At 45.2% G+C, this 13,932-nt stretch overlaps 1 protein-coding gene across 3 annotated transcripts in view; it reads left to right on the top strand.

Annotated features, from left to right (window-relative positions):
• Positions 1 to 13,932, top strand: part of AOC3 (amine oxidase copper containing 3) — a 211,842-nt gene that overhangs the window by 151,489 nt on the left and 46,421 nt on the right. The gene's annotated exons all lie outside the window — the stretch shown is intronic.

Genomic DNA, 13,932 nt, shown 5'->3' with positions numbered 1-13,932 from the left:
CACAGACACAGCCTGCTCTCAGTGTTAGGGGTAAAAGTCGGTGGCCCATCATACTTTTAACACAGACAAGCATTCCACCCCTCCATGTCCAGCCCTTGGGTCACATCTCACTATGCAGTTCGCTATGAAGAGTCACACGAGGCCATCCATAGTACAGTTGTAATTGGAGTCACGTAGATGCCTGTCTGGGTCCAGGAGCCCTATTGACAATAATCTTCGATGTGGAGTCTGCGTATGAGTTTTTTGTTGATTCCAGCATAGAGAGCCTTGCTGTAGTCCAGAATGCGACTGATGAGAGTCTGTGACAGTTTTTCTGGATTCGTGTGGAATCCATCTGAACGTCTTTCGAAGCATGTGAAGGGTGTTGAAGCAGGTCGATGATACAGCGTTGATCTGGCAAATCACTGCAAACGATGAGTATAGTATGATTTTGAGGCTTTGTGTGTGGTCCGTCAGGGTGGTGGATTTCTGAGGGTGGGTCCCACGTAGAGGGGGTTAAGCCAAGGATGAATACTTCTGTTTTCTCGGAGTTAAGTGTCCGGCAGCAGTTCTTCATCCAGGTGATGATAGCTTTCATCCCTTCTTGGATGCTGTGTTTGGTGATGTTGGGTTCCTTGGTGAGGGAGAGGATCAGCTGGGTGTCGTTGGCGTATGAGACAATGTTGAGCCCGTGGTTCCTGATAATGGTTGCGAGGGGCGCCATTTAGATGTTGAAGAGAGTGGGGCTGAGGGTGGAGCCCTTGGCCACTCCACTGTTGGTCTCTGTCTGCTCCTAGAAGTAGGGCGGAAGTGTGACTCGCTGAGTTCTGCCGGTGAGGAAAGAGCATATCCAGTCGAGGGCCTTGCCGGGGATGCTAGCTTCATGGAGTCTGGTGGCTAGGGTGCGATGGTAGATGGTGTTGAATGCAGCAGAGGGGTCCATGAGGATGAGGCCTGCTGTTTCGCTCTGGTGCGCCTTGCAAAATTGATGGTGCGAGTGAAAATCATTTCCCATTGTTTCTGGTCTAGCAGGAGAAGCATTGGTCCACAAAGAAAAGCCCCAGGCCAGAGCTAAAAAATAAAATGGTAATAAAGTTTATCTATTACCATTTTATTTTTTAGCAACCAACCCATCCCGAACTGAATGTCAACACAGGGCGGGCCATTGCTGCTAAGTGGCAGCCGGAAGCTGTGTGCTTAATTTTAAAATGTGCATGTCTCATTAGCCTGCTGTCTTGAGACGGCCAGCCAGACATGCACATTTTAGACTTCTCCAACCCAACTGTCTTAGAAACAGCAGCCCTCCAGTGCTCTCAAAAGCGCTGAGCGATGCCACTCCCTCCAATCGTGGCGCTTCTCTCATGCTGGTCAACAGAATGAGAGCAACACCAGGATTAGCTTGGAAGTTGGAAGTCTGCCTCAAGGAGAGAAGACTGATCAAGCAGAAAGTCATGCTCGTGCAGGAAGGTAAGTACACTCTATTTTATGGCTTTTTTTCTGTGCCACCCACCCCACCACACTCTGTATGTGCCAGCCATCACTGTAAAGTAGGGTGTAAAGCCTCGCAACTAAGGGCCTCGTTTCTAATGAATTGGTGTAGGGCAGCACCACAAGTCTTTTTGCTGGTCTGTCCTACGCCAACTCAAAAGGGCAGGAATGCACCGTATTTACAAGATGCGATGCATTCCTGTCCTTCCTGCCTGAGCCAGTGAAAAACGTGTTGCCTAGCGTCAACTCAGGCACTCTTACTCCATGATGCAAGGGTATCTGCGCTGTAGGCAAGATAGGTTTTGTGCAGGCAGGTCTCATTCCTGCACAAAAATAATCAATAGAGGCCTTTTCCTCTTTTTATGTGTGCTGCAAAATTCAGCGCACATAGAAAGAGGAAAAACAAGGGGAAAAAAAGATATTTCTCCTAGGTAGGCCGAACAGTTTTGACGCAGTCTCAGGTTTACAGATCCTTGTAAATGTGGTCGTGTGTCAAAACTCATGAGTGTTGCGTGGGAAAACACACCACAATGCCCATGGAACGCCCCTGACATAGTGTAAGGCAATGCAGCGACTTGTGCTGCATTGCCTTCCACCACATGTATAAGGCCATGAAAAGCCATGTAAAGTGCCTTTGCTTGGCCTCGTAGATAATGGTCTGCACTCTGCATTGCCGGAGCGTCAGAAAAAGTGACGCACTGGTAGCACAAGGGGCTTGCACATAAGCCCACAATGGTAGCGTTGCTTGAAGGAACTTCTCAACGGGAGTTAGTGGGCGGGTAGCTGTACCCCAGATGGGTGTAAGCCCCAGTATCACAGTTATAGTTAGCAATAGCTTTCCTGTTATGAAACTCAGCAGTTGTTTTTAAAGCAAGAGGGAGAGAGTGATAGAATCAATGTATGGAAGATCAACTGGGTGTGAGAACATTTCATTGGCTGAAAAATACAGGGGGCAGGTGGGAAGCGCTGTCTCCCCTATATCATGTAAGTAGACTTCAAGTAGCCATGCTGCAGCTGCAATGGTTCCCTGCTTCCCTGCTCCTAGAAGGTCTGAGAGGATAATGTTATCATCAGTAGTATCAAAGCTAGTGGAAAGAACAAACACTTTTGATCAAGGCCCTGACTGAAGATTGCTACATCACCAATAGTAGCAATAGTAAATAACTCACCCTACACTCCTAGATTAGCACAGTGGTTTCCTCTTGTTTCTTTACCTTATGCACCATTCGAAAAATTTCACGTTTTTTTTCTTTCTCAGCCCTCAAACTGATCCTGATAGCCATGGTCCTCTCCCGGCTAGACTACGGGAACGTAGTGCACACCTGGGCCCCTGCATACGCCATGCGGCGGCTCCAACTGGTGCAGAACCAAGCTGCCCGCCTGGTCTATGGCTAATCCAAATCTCACCACACCTCTCCCCTTCTAAGATCCCTCCACTGGCTCCCTATTAGAGAAAGGGCCCTCTTTAAGATGGGTTGCATTACGTTCCAGGCCCTCGCGGGAACAGCCCCATCTTTCATCACTTCCAAAATCACACCCTATATCTCCAGCAGACAACTGCGATCTTCCTCTCAGTCCCTCCTGGTGGTGCCCAGGTTCAAGAAGAGCAGAACGGGAGGCACAAAGTTCTCCGTCCTTTCTCCACAATTTTGGAATTCTCTACCTTTCCAACTGAGATCAACATCATCCTACCTGGAGTTCCGCAGCACACTGAAAACTTATCTGTTCGCACAGGCCCATAAAAGCTAAAAAAAAACTGCACCCTTCCTCTCTAGATTCAGTCTCCTCAACAGCGCCATGAAACCGCCTGGTGTACGAGCACTCAATAAGTACTTTTAAATTCAAATTCAAATTCAATAGTAACTACTCTGACGTCAAGAGGTGCGGATACTCTACCTGGGCCAACTGTCCACCAGATTTCCTGTAAGCTGTTCAGTTCAAGGATGCCCTTTTCTTAGTGAGTTTTCCATGCTTTCTATAGGCAATCAGAGAAGTGTTCACCACAAAAGGGATGTTAATGAATTTGCTATCACAGAAGAGTCAGAGTGTAGCCCATTACAACAGGGATGAAGGGTCTCAAGCCCATTACATAATATTCATATGCCAAATGCTAATCTTGCTATCCACTGGAAACAGATGCTACTACAAAGGTTAGCACAGAATCATCATATTTCCCAATCAGCCTGATCAATAGCAGCAGCTGACTGATAACAGCATGCTTTTTGCCTGCTCCTGTGATGGTAGGTGTAGTTGCCACCCAAAGGTGAACTGGTGTTCCTGTCGGCTGGAATACTAAGAGTTTGTGTAGCAGAGAGTTGAAGGGGATAGCAGGCTTTGGTGGTCAGTGACAAAGGACACACTGGACACAATTTAAAAAGTGACCATTTATTGTTCCAAACTAGTCTCCAACTTCACAAAAAGGACTGAACTTTGTCTTGTAGCCATAGTAGGTCTTCCAGGAGTATCAAACTTTAGACAAATATATCTCATGAACATTTGATCACAGCAGGGGCAACCACAGGACCACCAGTTCATATTGTTAGATAAGTAACCGTATTTCAGTTATGTTATAGCTGAGTCTTTCATGGTATCTCTGGAACCACAAGAGCTAGAAATATGGTTGAATGGTTTCAGCATTTGAGGGACAAGCCTCAGAAATAGTTCCATTCTTCTCACCTGATATAAGCTTTTGACAAAGTCTCCGAATGGTAGGTTGCGGATGAGTGTGCAGGCTGACCACACACGGTCTTTGAATGTCTCCTGCAGATCCTCAACTGTCTCTCAAAGCTGATGCCTACAGTGCATCTGGCTAGTGGCTCCTGATTGTCTCCCATTTTCCTGAGAACCTCTAAGCAGACTTCGTTCAGCTGGGCCTTGTTCCTTATCCTGCTAGCCAAGTCTTAAATTTGATCCTAGCCTTAAGGTTATGATCCTAGCCTTGAGGAAAACAGCAGCCCGTAGAGTTATGCCCCTAATTAGATGTCCTCTCTGATGTTACAGCAAAGTCTAGGTGGATATGAACTGCTGGATCAAGGGGTTATAACTGGGTGCTCTGATGAGAAGTCATAGCTGGCAGTCACCCCGTAGCCTTAGAACAGGGGATCCCTAGGATGGTAATGCAGTTTTTCTGAGTCGGGTCCATGCAACTTCTAAACAACTCCCTGCTGAGGGCAAAGGGCTTTGCTGTTTTTATGAAAAACATGAATCATTACCAGTCCAGCAGAACTAATTGGGGTTTCTCATGTAGGCAGTAGTATCTATCAGCTCCAGGACACTATATTTAGCATGTGTTTCCTAGAATTTAAATAAATAAATAAACACATTTCACCCTTGTGTGTTCAGGAAAGGCTCTGAACTGAATGTGTGGTGGCCAGAATCCCGATCAGAGTGAAACTGGGATGGAGACCTTGAGGCACAGCCCAGATTCTGCGTCCAGTACAGAGACGCTAGAATGGCCTTCTTCTGCACAGGAGCCCCCATGGTATGTTGTACGCAACATGTCCTTGCAGAGGGCACCACTGACCCAACACTGGGTCTCTATTGATATAAGATAGCACAACCCTCGTGGGGATGAGAATTTATTTATTTATTTATTTATTAATGATATTTGTAGAGCGCGTACAATTACCCGTGGGCGTCTCGGCGCTAAAATGCAATGATGTTTCTCCATGATCAGATTGTACAGAGGCTTGATTTACTGATTAAATAACCATGTTTTCAGTTTTTTTCTAAACTGAAGGAGTGAAGGGCTTGTTTTTATGTGGTTTGGTACGGTGTTCCAGAGTTTAGGGGCCGCAATTGAAAAGCGGCGGTCACCCCATGAAGCTGTTCGGCTGCGTTGAACCACTAATTGATTAAGTGAGGTAGATCGAAGTGTTCTTGGCGGGTTATAGGGAATCAGTTGCTCTTTGAGGAAGCGGGGTCCTTGGTCCTGTAGTGTTTTATAGACTGTACACAATGATTTAAATTTTACCCTGTTATGGATGGTTAACCAGTGGTAGCTTTTCAGAGTGTCCGAAATAGGTGCAAATGTAGGTTTTTTTGACAGTACGCGTGCAGCAGCATTCTGCACGGTCTGTAGTTTTCTGGTAACTCTGTTTTGTGCATTAAGCAGAAGACCGTTACAGTAATCTAGCGATGTCAAAACCAGGGAGGTGACTAGCGTTTTGGCTGCTGAGTCTGGTAGATAAGGTATGATTTTTCTTACCATTCTGAGCTTGAAATGGGCGTTGGCTGCCACCTTATTTGCATGGGCCATGAAGTTAAGCTGGTCATCGAATGTTACTCCCAGGTTTCTGACTTTAACCGCATCGCTGCGGCGGCTTTTCCCGCTGTGCGCGGCAAATTCGAAATTACCGCGTTACGTGACGAGCTGGCCTTGTCATCCGCGCAGGACAGGTAAGCGCGATGACGAGCCCAGCTCGTCAATAGCCTCGAAGGGGTTAACCGTGGGGGAGGGAGGTGTACCTAAGGCCGATGGCCACCAGGCTGCTGATCAGACTGGCGACAGATTACCAAAGATGACCACCTCCGTTTTATCGGAGTTGAGCTTCAAGCAATTTTTTGCCATCCACTCACCGATAGCAATCATCCCCCTTTGGAATCTCTCAGCCACCTTCTGTCCATCACCCTTTATGGCCAACACCAGTTGAGTGTCGTCGGCGTATGAGGTTAGGCTCATCCCATATGCTTTGATGACACTAGCAAGGTCCGACACGTATATATTAAATAGTGTCGGACTTAGGGATGAGCCTTGGGGAACCCCACACGGTAACAACAGATCAGCTGATTGGAAGGGTCCCAGTGTAACCGCCTGGGTTCTGTTGGCTAGGAAGGAGGCAAGTAGGTCCCTAGCAGTAAGCTGAATACCCATCCTTTCGACACGGTCGACCAAGATCTTGTGGTCAACCGTGTCGAAGGCTGCTGAGAGATCTAGGAGAACAAGCAATGCTGTTCCTCCTTGATCGCGGATGACTCTTATGTCATCAGCTGCTTTGATGAGAGCGGTTTCCGTACCATGGTGTTTACGGAACCCGAACTGAGTGTCATCCAGCAAGTTGTTGCTTTCTATGTAAGCTGACAGCTGCTGATTCATGGCTTTTTCTGTGACTTTGGCTAGAAAGGGGAGGCTTGCTATGGGGCGGTAGTTTTTTAGTTCACCTTTATCTAGACCGGGCTTTTTGAGCAGGGGTTTGATCAACGTGTTCTTAAGTGAATCAGGATAAATTCCAGATGTCAATATTGTGTTACAGACACAGGTGATAATGGGAATCACTGTGTCTGGCACAGTAGCGATCACAGAAGTTGGGCATGGGTCCAGAGCTGAACCAGCTTTAATCGATTTTACTATGCTCTTGATTTGGTCAGTGGTAAGAGGATTAAAACAGGTCATGGTAATTTTAGGAGTGATCGTGGGGGTAGTAGCCCTGCTGCTAGCCAGGTCTGAGTTAAATGCTTGGTAAATATCATTGACCTTTGCGAAGAAGAACTCAGATAAGGCATCACATAGTGCTTGTGATGGGGGTGGATTGAGATCCGGGGTATTTCCAGAGAGGGTTTTGGCGATGTTATATAACTGTTTACTGGAGTTTTTCGCAGTCTCTATATGGAGTGCGAAAAAATCTTTTTTTGCTGCTATTATCATTGCTTTATAGGTGGCAAGGGCTTTTTTATATTTTTCCTTATTTTCGCTGTCGTAAGTTGTTTTTGGATTTTTAATTCTGTTGTATACCACTGAGCTTTAGGTACATTTCTGTTTTTAGAGAGTGATTTGGTAGGTGCCAGCTGAACCCTGGCTTCCCCCAACCACTTCTGGAATTGGTTGGTTGCGATATTGGGATCGGTGGATAGCTCCGGGGTTGTGGTATTAAGAAGCAATGTTAGGTCATCGGGATTGATGTCCTTCCATGCTTTGAACGTGCCATTTTTTGCATGAACCGCCTTTTTTCTCAGCGAACCTTTGATGGTGAGTCTGCTAAGAATGACTGAGTGGTCTGTCCATGTCATGGGGAGAACCGAGGTTATGCACTGTCCTTCCACATTTGTGAACATTCCATCCAGCGTGTGGCCTGCCTGATGAGTAGGGGTCGTGACCAATTGTCTGAGGTCCATTGTTTCTAAATCTGATATAAGGGTAGTGGTATCCCTATCATTGAGTTGCTCCAGATAGAAATTGAAGTCTCCCATAATCGTAATGGAGTCTTCTATAACTATGGACTCAGTGATATTGCTTAGGTTAGCAAGGAACGCAGATCTGGTCCCAGGGGGTCTATAAAGCAGTATTCCCTTGAAGTTATAGGTAGAGGACAATTTTATATTAAAATGCATAGCTTCGCATGAAGTAGTAGGAATCTGCGAACAGCGGACTTCGAATTGGTCTCTTGCAATGATGGCTATCCCACCTCCTTTTCCTTTGGGCCTGTCCTGCCGATAGGCACTATAGCCTGGAGGAACTGCCGTAACATAGTCAGGGGCAGATGCCTCGTCGGTCCATGTCTCTGTGATGTAGAGAACATCTAGGTTAAGGTCGCTGATGAGATCGGCTATTTCCTGGCAATGACCCCAGTTGTGTGAGACTGAACATCTCAGCACAGAAGCAACCACCAGCCAACTTAATCCTGGCAGGCGAGCAGTGGCCTGGGGTACCTCCAGTCGCACCACAGATCTTGAGTCTACTGGGATAAACGAAGGTCAGCCAGAAAGTCAAACAAAATTACTCAATTTCACAGCAGTTCACGCAATGTGGCAGTGTTCCTCAGCTACAGCAGGGATTCCCAATACAGTACAGTCCATGTATCCATTCTTGGGCTCTCTTGACAAATATTTCATTTCTGAGTGTTGCAGACTTTGAATCCTTGAACTGAATCAATTGGGCTAAGACACCTGATAATAATGATTTGAAAAAAGAAAAACAAACACATGGGATAATCTGCACGAAGAAACTGTGTGCAACTGAAGGGATATTTTGCACAATAAGTGTTGATGGAGCACGGAAACAAATGAATGCACGGAAGTAAAAGGCATGTGAACCTATTGAACAATATGCGGCTTTGTGAAGTGTGTTAAGTGTGTTGATAGCTAACTGACACTTTGATCATTTTCTAAATTTATCAGAACGAACGGATACAGTTTGTGGTACCAGGAGATATACTAACGAAGGAGACCGCGAGGAAAGCCTAATGACGCTAATGACGGACACCACGCCACTTACAGTCCCTAATAAGATCTTTTTAGAGTTGTTTGAAAGAAGGGCTGCTTTTGAAGTGAGCTCATATAGATAAACTGGGAAATTACAGGAAAGAAATGAGGCAAAGTTTTGAAATGAAGACGTCAGTCTAGTTCTAGAGGTTTGTAATGTGGTTAAATGGGGTTTCAAGGATTTTTTAAACTAATAGTTCGCGATTTTAAATAGAAGTGTTTCTGCAGGATGTACATAGATCAACATTGGGAGCAGGGGATGTTAGGAGGAGGCCTAAGCATGAGGAAGAGGAAGCTGGACAAAGATGCTATCAGGAGGGCAGGAATGTTGCTGACATTGGGGTGGCGATGGACGTGATTGAGGATGCAGCTAAAATAAGCAAGTTGAGAAAGCTGATATTGTGCATAAAGAATTTTTGAGAGAGGCAGGGCAATGCAAATATAGAGACATGATGTACATGATAATGGTGATGGTTCTGGGAGTGCGGTGCTAACAGTAGGGTATCTGTGTGAATCTTGATGAGAATGCTGTGATTATGCGAATGCACCTATGGAGTGATAGGATTTTGGATTATAAGTGTCATATGGTGGTTGAATGGCTATCTGTAGGATGATGACCCACGTGAATTTGGGAAAATGATTGACTGGTAGATGATCTTGTCACTGAAGTGTAATTTATGGCGCATACATTAAAAATATACAGTTCAGCCTTTACTGCTCATTGTAGGTATTCAATTCTTCATCTCCACGCTATTATCATCGGAAGTGTTCTTTGTGGTTGCTACGGCGCAGTGCACGGATCCAGATCCCACAAAATGAGGAATGACTTCCTACATCAGTTGACCCTACCCTAGTCTGTCCTTGCCAAAGCCACTGTGACCATTCCTTTTGTATTAGGAAGAATGCCATCCAAACTCGCCCCAGACATAGAGGTCTGGAACTCCCTGATCTTCTGGTTGACAGATAGGCTGTCACTAATGAAATCCAATAAGAATAAAGCATCTGTTTTGTGGTCAGCGTGCTATGTCATTAGCCTTTGTGTAGCAAACACCGACCTTCTTGTGACTGGCACTTTCATCTTTCTGCTACCAATGCCAGAATAAATTGACATTAAATATACATCTATTTGATGGACCATGTTCCGTTGCCTTCCTGTGATCATAACAGGGAATTACCAGGTAAATTCTAATGGCTGTCACAAAAACCTACAGGCAATAATTTGTGCCTTGATTGTCAGAAACTGCTTGTGATCCACGGGGCAAGCAGGGGTTACAGGGTCTCAACCATGGTGGCTGTGGTCTTTTACCCTAGGGTCTGACTGACTAAAACCCTGCAAACAGCACATCAAGTACACTATGTCTACAGTTGACCCTCAGGATAACAATGGCGAGCAGTCCAAGGCTTTGCAGAGCAGAACACCAAAGCTTGCCATCAGATCCAATATCAAGTGGTAAAACGCGTTTTCAGGACGTAAATGCAGGCTGGACTCTCAAAATCGATTACAAAAGGCGTTGGAAAGGGTACCAGGATCTGTCCAACCAAAATGTACTAAAGACAGCAGGTTGTGTATATCAACAATTCTCTGAAGAATTACTGGAGTCACTACTGGCTGTGGTGGCCACCGGGCACTTTCTCAGTGGGCCGGAAGGGTGAGGGCCGGTTTTTGAGTGGTGGGGTCCGTTTCTGTTACTAGGGGCCGGTTTTGCAGCAGTGCTGCAATATCGCTCCCCTGTAACAAAAGCAGCAATAGTGCTTCTCATTAGCACTGGTCCAAATGAATTGCCAGGGCGGCTTTGTGTACCCAGTCCGGCCCTGACTGGAGTGACTAGATTCTAAAATAACTAAAAAGGCAACTTAATCTAAACTGCTTCACCTATTCTACTGTCTCTATTCACCTCCTTCAGATTGGTGGGCTGTGAGGCTGGCTCTTACCACTAAAGCTTCCCACTTGCCTGTCCAGTGTTTCACTTAAACAAATGCTTCGGTCACTCACTTAAAATATGAACAATTCATCTGAACAATGCTGCATGTCTTAAAAGTACTGTCCCGGATCCCGTGAAATTCTGGAAAAGAAGGTATCTGAACTATGTGTAAAGAGGAACTGAGCTGCCTCTTCTAAGACTACCACACACATTCAGGCCCATAAGGGGCTCTTAATTCCAACTTTGGAGAAGAGCTCCTAGGCTGAAAAAAGAAGAAAATCCCTGATACTTTGCAGCCTTTCCCATGCATAATGCTGGCAATACAACAAATTAGTGTTTCTGTCAGAATACATTCATTTTCTTAGTTAATAGGTGGTTATCCAATCCCTACTCATGTACAAAAAAACTAACAATCATTAGCAAAGTCAATAGGTCGCAGCAATGCAAGAGTTATTGGCGATGTCAATACCAATGTCTTTTACCCATGTTGTATAGCAGTACAGCTGCTGTTCAGCAGGGCTGAAAGTCCTCACAAAAAGCAGTCTGATTTTGCCAGTGTCATAAGATTACAAAATACAGCTGTGAGAAATTCTAGAAACACTGTTGGCTCGCAATAGCTCATTTATGATGGTTCAATCTGGTATGGGAAAACATTGCCCACATCGCCCCAGTTAGTAAACAGGCTCTGCTCCTCGTGACCTCGCACTTTATGACCCCACCATTATTCTGCCTCTGAACACCAAGGTGCATATTATCAAGGGGGGTGATAGGCAATTTTTGCCGCTTTAGCGGCCATTTTTCAGCCACTAAACAGCGAAAAGTCTATCGCCCTATTAGCAAGTTGTCGCTAACAGCAGTTAGCGACAGCTTGTAGGCGATAGCGAGCGGTTTGCGGCCCGCTTTGCATGTTAGCGATAATTATCGCTAAGGACATGCAAAGTGGGCGTTCCCAACCCGTTAGCGACTGAAAGCAGTCGCTAACGCCTATTAGCAAGGCAGGCCTAGCGATGGCAATATTCGCGCTAAGCGCGAATATCGCCAAAAACTAACACCTGCCCAGACCAGTTCTTAGCCATGTTATCCAATGGGAGGTGGATAACATGGCTAAGAACATTTAGTCGCTAATGCGTGAATATCGCTGTATTCTCAGCGATATTCATGCTATCGCCGGAAAAATTATCGCTTTGGAGATAAACGTAGCTAATAACACGTTATCTCAGCGATAATTTCCGGCGATGCTTAGCGATAAAAAAATCGTTGCTAAGCCTAGTTAGCGATAAATATTGCTAATCATTGGTAATATGCCCCCAAAACTCTTGTTTTCAAGGATATTTTTTTTTGTCCAGCACTTGTGATATTGATAAAAAAATAAAGTGCCCCCAAAAAGCAGGATAATGCGAGTTTGTGGATCTAGTCAAAATATCACCTGGAAAGGTTTGTCCAATTATAAGCAGGGTGAGCGACGCTCTTCCTCCTTAATGAAGGAGCCGCCACTGTGACATGGTGTGCAGGAGCCATGTACTGTGGTGTCTGGTTTGACCTACCCCTTAAATGTTCTCACAAAGGAATGCATAGCACAAAATCACACGCAGTCATTTTAAAGGTGCCTATTCCATAGTGTATTTGACAGATTAGGTTTTATTGTTTGAAGGAGGACATTGAATAAATGTTAGTAAAATAAAGCGCCGTAACAATGCTGCAAAAAGGACAATTCTGTGAGTAAACATTTTTGTTTTTCTGATGCTCAATTTTGTAGTCCATGCCGCAATATCCTGGGAGGACTGAGTGCTACTAACTGTAACATGATTTAAATTTGGAACACATAGAATAATTGTAAAGACTAAAGGGCATATTATCAAGAACAGGCGATAAAATTATCGCTGCTTTATCGGCAGAAAACTGCCGCTAAAGCGGCGATAATGGGCTTGATAATAGGTCCTTGTGAATTCCCGTAGCAGCCCATGTTAACACCAGAACCTAGGCTGCTATGGAAATTCACAAGGGCATATTATTAAGCCCATTATCGCAGCTTTCACTACAGTTTCCTGCTGATAAAGCGGCGATAATTTTAGCACCTGTTCTTGATAATACGCCCCTAAAAGACTACACAATCAGGCAGCCATAAAACACCTTTTTTCCCCATCATGTGAAAACGCGTTTCAACAGTGCACAGAGGGTGCAAGCTGCAATGTGTCATCATAGATAGAACTGAAGTGGTCTAGCTGATTTCTAATCGGCAGAACAGGGGATCTTGATTTCAGAATACACGAATTGGTGCCCCGCCTCAAAATACTGGACTCTATTTTCCTAGTCTCTTGCACATTCCTACTATAATAACATAGCTCCCTAAAGTGCCTAAAAGGAGAATGCAGCACTACACACAACTGTGAAATAAGTACATATATGGTGCTCTATATAGATGCATGGTGCAAATTCCCACGTGCTCCCAGTTTTTGCCACACAATGGATCTGAGATTCACACTGGCAAGAATCACACATGTTGTCAAGTGAACAGGGAGCCGGGTCTCCTGGATCTAAAGTTGGCACATTTGGCTTCTGTGGGGATAAATGACAGTCATGCACATGGCCCCCCTTTCTTTCCCTTTGTAGCTCGTAAAGCAGGCACACCCAGGCAGGCACAGAAGCCAGGCCCCTTATTGAACCTTCCCACAGAGAGTATGCTTGCTCCTTTCAGCTGTAAACAATCATTGCTGCCAAAAGCCCCAGGCTTCTGGCTCCTTGGCATTTCCTTTTGTAGAAGCGAGTGATGTGGCTTAACTGCAAACATTTCCGGATGTTTATAAATACAAGCAGCCTCCCCCAATGCTCATCTTGTATTCATTTTAGACAACCCAGGGCTCTGGGCTGCAGGGCGCACTCCCATAGAAGAAGGGTGGTCCTGTCACCATCTTTGAAATGCGGACACAAGAGGCACATTTGTCCTGCGGTTATTTAAATTGACTTCATACATTTGTTTCAAAAGTAGTCACCTGAATCTAGAAGCGCTTCTAATGTATGCTGATGGCGAATCCTTTAATGTGCTCAGGGTCACACCGTGATCGGAGTACTGCTGCTGAGATCGCTGAGTCTCCACTACAGGACTAAGCTGAGTTTCAAATTGCTACAACCAATCTTCTTTACTCTTATCTCACAATCTAAAAGGGGTAGGCTGACTTTCACATCAGTTCAGTACATCAGTATATTTAGTGGTTTAGGCAACCCTAACAATAATTAGATCACTGGGGTTTTGGGGGTTCTATTGAAGACAATGGAGAGGCTCTGGGCCAATAATGGCTGGTAAAGACCCTCTACTCCAACATCTCAATGCTTGTCTTTCATTTTCTCC

The sequence above is a fragment of the Lissotriton vulgaris genome, chromosome 5 (assembly GCF_964263255.1).
Source record: "Lissotriton vulgaris chromosome 5, aLisVul1.2, whole genome shotgun sequence".
Taxonomy (NCBI): Eukaryota; Metazoa; Chordata; class Amphibia; order Caudata; family Salamandridae; genus Lissotriton; species Lissotriton vulgaris.
Note: the sequence above shows the minus strand (reverse complement) of the source record. Positions and strands in the feature narration are given on the sequence as shown.